Here is an 8,776-nt window from a genome sequence, read left to right as displayed (position 1 = left end):
AAGTAAGGAGGAAAAGAAAGGGAGTTTGAGGGAGGAAACGCTATCGAAAAGAAGGGAGAAAGTCGAGGGAGAATAAGTCTTGACAGAATTTTTGGATTTTTCTTGAAGTTCGTGCCAAGCAGTAAGAAAAACTGCGAGAAAACCCATTCTGCTCATTGTAAATCGTGCTTCCTAAGGTAACCGATCAAGGTGAGTGATTCCTACATGTTTTGTGACATTTTGAGCATTTGTTGCTTCACTTGTGTGTGGATGTTGCTTGCATATCATGCCTTCGTGGCTTACATATCATATTTTTCCTTGGCTATGCATATTCCTTCTGCTTTGTCATATATCATGTTTGTGTTGGTGACTGTGGGTAGTTGTTGGGCCATCATGGAAGAACTCGTGCTCTTACGGTGAGCCAGGGGTGACTATGATGACCGTGGGGGTGATTGTAACACCTTGGCATTGCTACCATAGGGGTGGATTTCATAATGGCATTATTGCATTTGCACGCATGTACTCTCATTTTCTGAGTCACTCACTTAGATATTATTATTTAACTCGGGTGTTTCATACCCCTGGGACATTCAACGTCCCAGGTTTCTCAGAAGTGCCAGGTGTTCCAAGTTCTAGCTCGAGCAAAGGGCAAAGAGGTGGTGCTTGGCTAGCTTTGGGTTTTATTTCATTATGTACCCTTGTAACCAAGTGATGTATTGTAAATAGTAGCTAGGATACTCAATGTTGTAAAAAGGTGTGTGTGGGTGTCCTACAATTGTACCTGCTATGATGTGTTATGTTTTATGGAGTATTGAAGGTCGTATGCATTTCTCATACTTGTAAAGGAACTATAGTGGAAACCCCATTTATTTAGCTTTGATTAAGCTTTCAGGTTCGATCCAATACTTCCGTTGGCAAGGGTTTCCATAACGCCCTAGGTGATGTCTGCTTCTATTTCACGTTGTTATGTATTTGGAAAAGTGAGGCGTTACACCAACTTTGGACAATGACTCAACAAGTATTTGATTTCTCAAGAGAAACCACATTTTTGAAAAGGAATCCAAGTCGGTGCAAAGCTTCAACTCCACCAATTCCACAGAAGAGTGATATAAGATTGATTCCAAGGGAAAAATTCTTTAACACATATGGTATGCTATTGTATCAACCTGCAAGAAATTTATTTGATGTGTCAGGAAAAATTCAATTAGAAAAAATAAGTAAAGAACATAAAAAGCACTCTATGTACACTAAGGTAGCGTTTGTTAAAATGAGTAATATAATGTTATATCAAGATAAAGTTAGAATGCTTTCTGAAACAGGATATGGAATGGTTAAGATAAAGTTGGTAAGCATTTCAGGATTTTTATCAAACTATTTGTCAAATTTTTGAAATGTTCTAGAGGACATATGCATCATTTTTTCTTATTTGTAAGATCCAAGATATACTTATCTAGAGGGAAGGGAGAGAGATAAGCATATCTGAAAAATGCCAAAGAAGAAGTCACATGACTTCTTTTTCAAGAGTCTCCAGATACGTTTAAAAAGCACATTGGAAATGAAAAAAGTCTTGAATTCTTTCCACATCTTACTTTTTCAGAGTCTATATATTAGTTAACAAACACTACCTAACATAAAAAGCATTTCCAAGTGCTACATTTTTTTCCTGTTTATTTTCTCTACTACATTAACTATTCCCTTTTTCTTGTTACCACCGTTCCTTTTTAGCTTAGTTTTATTTCTTATGGCTGTGATTGTTATGTGAAAGAAATGTTTGATATTTAAGTTTCAAAATTTTGGCATCTTAATTTTGATGGTAGATATATTACCTTTTCATTGTATTTAATAAAATTCATGCCATATATCTTTACTATTGAATATGTTTCAAGCGTGTCATATCAAACAATCTTTGAAAATTAGTGTTATCTAGACATCATTGTCATCTCCTTGACTGAAGACAAAATACACAATGATTGTAGAGTTGAAGAATGTATAAAAAGAAAACCTTTGTATTATTCATAATGTGCGATAGTCTTAAAGGTGTTCCATGTCTAGTTGTCTCAATAGTTTCTATTCAGGGAATGTTTTTCAGTACAAGAAGATGATGAATGAATGGTGTATCTCAAGGAAGACATTTTCTTCCATGAGGGTGTCTATTCTTTTAGAGTTGATCATTATATTCAAAGATAAGAAAGTATGTTAGTGATAATAATGTGATACTCTCGAATGAATTCAAGACTCATTTAAATCCAACTTAAGAAGGCAATGGCTTGCTACTTTTTAGCCAAAAAGAAATAAATAAGACTTTCATCATATGGGGAAGAATTGCATTCAATTTATAACCTTGATCAAAAGAGTCAAGATTTCAAGTACAATAACGTTTAAAATCTTCTAGTGGTCATGTCAATATTAATTTAAAAGTAGCATAACATATAATTGTAGAAGAAAACCATGAAAAGTATAAAAATAATTGTAATACTCGGGAATCTTTTTAGGCTACAAATGGTATTTCATGAAGGATATAAAAGGAATTGTTGAGATAATGAGGCTTTAGGGTACACTATTGTAGTCTTAAGCGACCGAATCGATCAGAGGGAGTACCCCGGACCTTTGATAGCCAAGGAGAATGTAATGGTATCGACAAGTAATACGAGTTATGATTTTAGGTGATAAACGAAATTGGATCGGGAACAGTTTTCAGTACAACTATTGACCGGGCTGGGAAAATTGAATTGACGTAAGGAATATCCAAAAAATCAATGGAGTGTTTTGAAGACTTAGATTTTGTATATGAAACAACCCTTGAGCGATTTTGGGTTGAAACGAAGAGATTTAAGGTCAAATCGATCAACCGGGCTTAAGTGTAATTTTCTAATTCTGCCCGAGGAAGGGCAAAATAGTAATTTTTCAAGAATTTCAAGGATAAAATGAAGTATACAAAACTTGTGGGCCTTAGTAATAGTGTTGGAAAGATCAGGGGTATCATGGTAGGGGCTAAAATGGAATTGGAAGAAATTAGGGGGTGGAAGTGTAAAAAATGGAAAGTTTGGGGTGTGAATGCAACAACCAAAAATGGCCACCGCATCCACCGCACACTACAAAAAAATTGATTTTTAGCGGCGGTTTTTTAGCGGCGGTTTCTAAAACCGCCGCAAAAAATGAAATTTTGCGGCGGTTTGCAAACCGCCGCAAAATACTATTTTAGCGGCGGTTTTTTTTTACATTTTGCGGCGGTTTTCAAAAAACCGTCGCTAAATTTAAAAAATAATTAAATAATTAAAAAATAAAATTTAATTTAGCGGCAGTTTCTGAAAAACCGTCGCTAAATTTCAGAAACCGCCGCTAAATTCAAAAATTATTAAATAATTTAAAATTAAAATTAAATTAATATTTGCGACGGTTTTCAAAACCGTCGCAAAATTAGTTAAAAAATTTAATTTAGCGGCGGTTTCTAAAAAACCGCCGCTAAATTCAAAAATTATTAAATAATTTAAAATTAAAATTAAATTAATATTTGCGGCGGTTTTCAAAACCGCCGCAAAATTCCTTAAAAAATTTAATTTAGCGGCGGTTTCTGAAAAACCGCCGCTAAATTCAAAAATTATTAAATAATTTAAAATTAAAATTAAATTAATATTTGCGGCGGTTTTCAAAACCGCCGCAAAATTCGTTAAAAAATTTAATTTAGCGGCGGTTTCTGAAAAACCGCCGCTAAATTCAAAAATAATTAAATAATTTATAATTAAAATTAAATTAATATTTGCGGCGATTTTTCAAAACATATTTAATTTATATTTGCATTAATAATTAAAATATTAATGCAAATATAATTAAGTTTAAATTAAAATATTTAAACTAAAGTAGTAATATTTAAATTAATATTTGCGGTGATTTTTTAAATTAAAATATTTAATTTAGTTTTCAAAAAAGAAATTTCCCCCCAAAACTTGCATTAATAATTTACAATTAATACTTATTGTATTAATAATTTATATTTTATAATTTTTATTAATAATTTAAAATTTTCAATTGCTTTGAAATAATAAGTAGTAATAAAATTTTTCCCCAAAATTTGTATTAATGATTTACATTTAATACTTATTGCATTAATAATTTACATTTTGTAATTTGCATCTTTATATATATAAAAGAAGGATAGTTTTCGAAAAAAAAATTTCCCTCCAAAACTTGCATTAATGATTTACAAATAATACTTATTGCATTAATAATTTGTATTTTGTAATTTGCATTAATAATTTAAAATTTTCAATTGTTTTGAAATAATAAATAGTAATAAAATTTTCTCTCAAATTAATGATTTGCATTTAGTACTTATTGCATTAATAATTTACATTTTGTAATTTGCATCTTTATATATATAAAAGTAGGATAGTCTTCAAAAAAGAAATTTCCCCCCAAAATTTGCATTAATGATTTACATTTAATACTTATTGCATTAATAATTTACATTTTGTAATTTGCATCTTTATATATATAAAAGAAGGATAGTTTTCAAAAAAGAAATTTCCCCCCAAAACTTGCATTAATGATCTACAAATAATACTTATTGCATTAATAATTTGTATTTTGTAATTTGCATTAATAATTTAAAATTTTCAATTGTTTTGAAATAATAAATAGTAATAAAATTTTCTCCCAAATTAATGATTTGCATTTAGTACTTATTGCATTAATAATTTACATTTTGTAATTTGCATCTTTATATATATAAAAGTAGGATAGTCTTCAAAAAAGAAATTTCCTCCCAAAATTTGCATTAATGATTTACATTTAATACTTATTGCATTAATAATTTACATTTTGTAATTTGCATCTTTATATATATAAAAGAAGGATAGTTTTCGAAAAAGAAATTTCCCCCCAAAACTTGCATTAATGATTTACAAATAATACTTATTGCATTAATAATTTGTATTTTGTAATTTACATTAATAATTTAAAATTTTCAATTATTTTGAAATAATAAATAGTAATAAAATTTTCTCCCAAATTAATGATTTGCGTTTAGTACTTATTGCATTAATAATTTACATTTTGTAATTTGCATCTTTACATATATAAAAATAGGATAGTCTTCAAAAAATAAATTTTCCTCCAAAACTTGCATTAATGATTTACAATTAATACTGATTGAATTAATAATTTGCATTTTGTAATTTACATTAATAATTTAAATCTTTCAATTGCTTTGAAATGATAAGTAGTAATAAAATTTTCCCCCAAAACTTGCATTTAATACTTATTACATTAATAATTTATATTTTGTAATTTGCATTAATAATTTAAATCTTTCAATTGTTTCGAAATAATATATACTAATTATGTAAAATTAATAATAAATTTTAAATATACAAGTTTTTCAATGTTAATTGTTTTATATTAAATTTGCATGAATTTTATGAGAAATATTAATAGACAACTTAAACTATTAATTAAGTCATAGAAAAGTATCTATTTATTTAATATATTATTTTTATATCTTTATTCTATGTATATTTATATAATAATAAAATATGATAGTCAAATAAAGTATTTTGCCAAATGTCAATTATTAGGGTTGTCAAGTATTAGAGTTTTTCAATGCTAATTAATATTTAAGGTATCACATTTTTACGACTATGGAAGAAATCAAAATTCATTTTTTTAAAATTTTGTTATTATTGAAAAAACTTATTCTTACTCATATTTAAGAGTTTTAATTTATATTTATAATTATAATATAATAAATAGAAAATAACCAACGTCTTTAAGTGAAAATATTATAGATTTTATAATATTTATTTATAAATAAATATAATATAATAAAAAAAATTATAAGTATATTGAATTAAAAGTGTTCTCCATTAGCATATTGAATAGTGAATAATTGAGTAAACTTAAATTTTTTCAATATGATTAAAGATTAAAAAAATTATAATTATCAATTTAGTTAAAATTATTTAAAATAATAAATTTATTTTTTTATTTTTAAATTAAACTCTCCCACATATCACGCGGGTTCACCACTAGTTAAAAATTTAATTTAAAAAAATAAAAATAAAAATAAATTTAACAAAATTTTAATAATTTTAAAATATATATAATTTTTTTATTTTTAATAAATTAATTTAGTTAATTTAATTCAATTAATTTATTTTTAATTTATTCCTTAATTCTTTTAAAAAATGATAAATTAATTAATGTTTTCTTTCTATATTAAAAAATATAAAATATAATTATGAAAAATAGTGGTATATAATTTATATATGTAATTATATAACAAAGGAAGTTGGTAGATCAGGCGGTTTCAAGCATGCAATGGCATATGGGAGGTTGTGGGTTCGAAACTGGGGAAGGGGGGAGGCTGGAAATTAAATTTCCAGCCTCGCCACGTGGCGGGCGGATATGCGGCCACGTGGCTGGGCGGTGGGCAACCGTGTGGGCGCGGGCGGGGGTGAGAGAGTAAAATTTTTAATTTTATTTTAATTTTAGCGGCGGTTTTAGAAACCGCCGCTAAAATTAAAATTTTTTAATTTTTTTTTAATTTTTAATTTTTAATTTTTTTTAATTTTTTATTTTTTTAAAATTTTAATTTTTTTTTAATTTTTGCGGCGGTTTAAAAACCGCCGCTAAAATAAAAAATTTTAATTTTTTTTAATTTTAGCGGCGATTTTTAAAACCGCCGCTAAAATTAAAAAAACCGCCGCTAAATCACTGATTTTGCGGCGGTTTTAAAACCGCCGCAAAATTAGTGATTTAGCGGCGGTTATTCCAGCGGTTGGTCAAAACCGCAGCTAAATGCTCCACAACGGCTGGTTCAGCGACGGTTTTGAAAACCGCCGCTAAATCACTTAGCGGCGGTTAAAAACCGCCGCTAAATGCAAAAAAAACCGTCGCTAAATGCCAATTTTTTTGTAGTGGCACGTGGAGGTTATCTCCGGCGATGAGACGGCCGAGGGTGGTTCGAGAAAGGTAGTATACGGCACAAGGAGGCTTGGGGGCCAAGCCTTGGCCTCTGATTAGTTATAAAACAATTGGAATTTTGCTATAAATAGCTAGGTTTTTGGCCGAGATTTCACATTCAAATTGCTCGCGATTATGAGTGAATCGAAGGGAGTGGTTAAGGGGCTTCTGATCCTTGCATCAAGGAGAACGTTTCGGGAGTGTTTTGGCGCGGTTGGAGTGCGTTTGGTGGTCGGCCGAAAACTGGAGGCAGTCCGCCTCGTCGCACTTGCAATCGGCCGTTTGGGCCCCTTTTCGATGGTCTTTCGGCCTGAAACCAGTCCCATCGTGATCGACATAGAGGGGGCTTGAAGGGGGTGTGCTCAAATCTATCATCGGAAGAGCTGTCGCTAGCTGAAAATTAGCGAAGAAGGTGGCGCGTGAGCTGCACGCGCCACACTTCACGCGCTGGGAGCATGAGGGCGCATGAGAAGGGGTATTTCGATAATTTTTCTTCCAGTATTTTTCTATATTTATTTTAGGAATTATTGTGTTGAAAATTTTGGAAAAATGTGTGAGGAGATAATTATTTTGGAATTATCGAAGTGAAAATTGGGAGAAAAATAGAGAAAATTATAAAAAAATTGAGAAAAAAGGATTTTGATGCTTCTTTAATTAAATATGATGTTTAGGGAGTATCGTGGTTTGAGGTGGAGTATAAATACGAGTGTTTGTGATTTGGTACGTAAATCAAGGTAGTGCACGAGGATCGAGGCGATCCAAATATGTTCGAGGTGAGTGGTTTGATTCTAGTCTTACCTTGTTTTAAAGTGTGTTGGAATGTGTGTAGTGGGTTCAGGTGAGTGGTTTTACCCTCCTGAGCTTAGGACACACGTGATTGAACCAATTCGAGTGAGCGATTGTACCCTCTAGAACTTGGGATACTATGCATCGGTGTTTCACTTATGTACATGTGGTTTTATTTGCATATTGAACATGTGGTATATTGCATCAACTGTTTTTACTTACAAAAGAGTCGGTGCATGGCGTGTGATTTTCATATCATTGGGATATTGGTATTTGTGTCGGTGTTGTGTCTATGTGGGACGGGATGGGGTCTTCTTGAGAATGGGACAATGTTAATCCAGGTGAACGAGTGACACGGCAGAGCACTCGAGAGATTAAGTATGTCGCGGTAAGGTTAACCCTAACGGTGTGTGGAATGGATTTTCCACGGGAGGTTGAGTATGTTAGGGAGATTTCTCAAGTTAGAGGTGTTGCATGTCGTTGTTGTCTGTATATGCCATGCTCGTGTGTCTTTCATGCATTCAATATACTATTTCATGCCATCACTTAGATGTTTTATCATCTAATCTGGGTTATGCCCCTAGAACATTCAAACGTTCTAGCCAGGGACTGTTGCAAGGTCACGTGGCCAGTTGAGACCAACAGTGTTTAGCTTGCTAGTTATTGTATCATTTTGGAAGCTTTAGTATGTATTCTGGTTGTGTATGAACGGTAGCATGATAATGTTGTTATCATTTGGTAGTTTTGTAATAAGTGTTTCAGTGTAGAAATACCTTGTATGAACTCGTGGTAGGCCACGGTATTTTGATGTTAATGTATCCGTTGCATTATAATATGTCTCGTTTAGTTGTTAAGATTATTGATCTTGTTAGTTAAACGGGCAAGACTAGGGTTCTTAGGATTCATTATTCTACATGTGAAGATTGTTCTTGAAATCACCACGCGTGATGAACTTGAAAAAAAAAAAGGATTCTCAAGAATACCCTTATAGTGACACACCTGGCGAGGCGGGGTGTTACAATAATAATAACAAAAAAGTATTTAGCTTTCT

This window comes from Diospyros lotus, chromosome 9 (assembly GCF_014633365.1).
Source record: "Diospyros lotus cultivar Yz01 chromosome 9, ASM1463336v1, whole genome shotgun sequence".
In the NCBI taxonomy this organism is placed as follows: Eukaryota; Viridiplantae; Streptophyta; class Magnoliopsida; order Ericales; family Ebenaceae; genus Diospyros; species Diospyros lotus.
Note: the sequence above shows the minus strand (reverse complement) of the source record.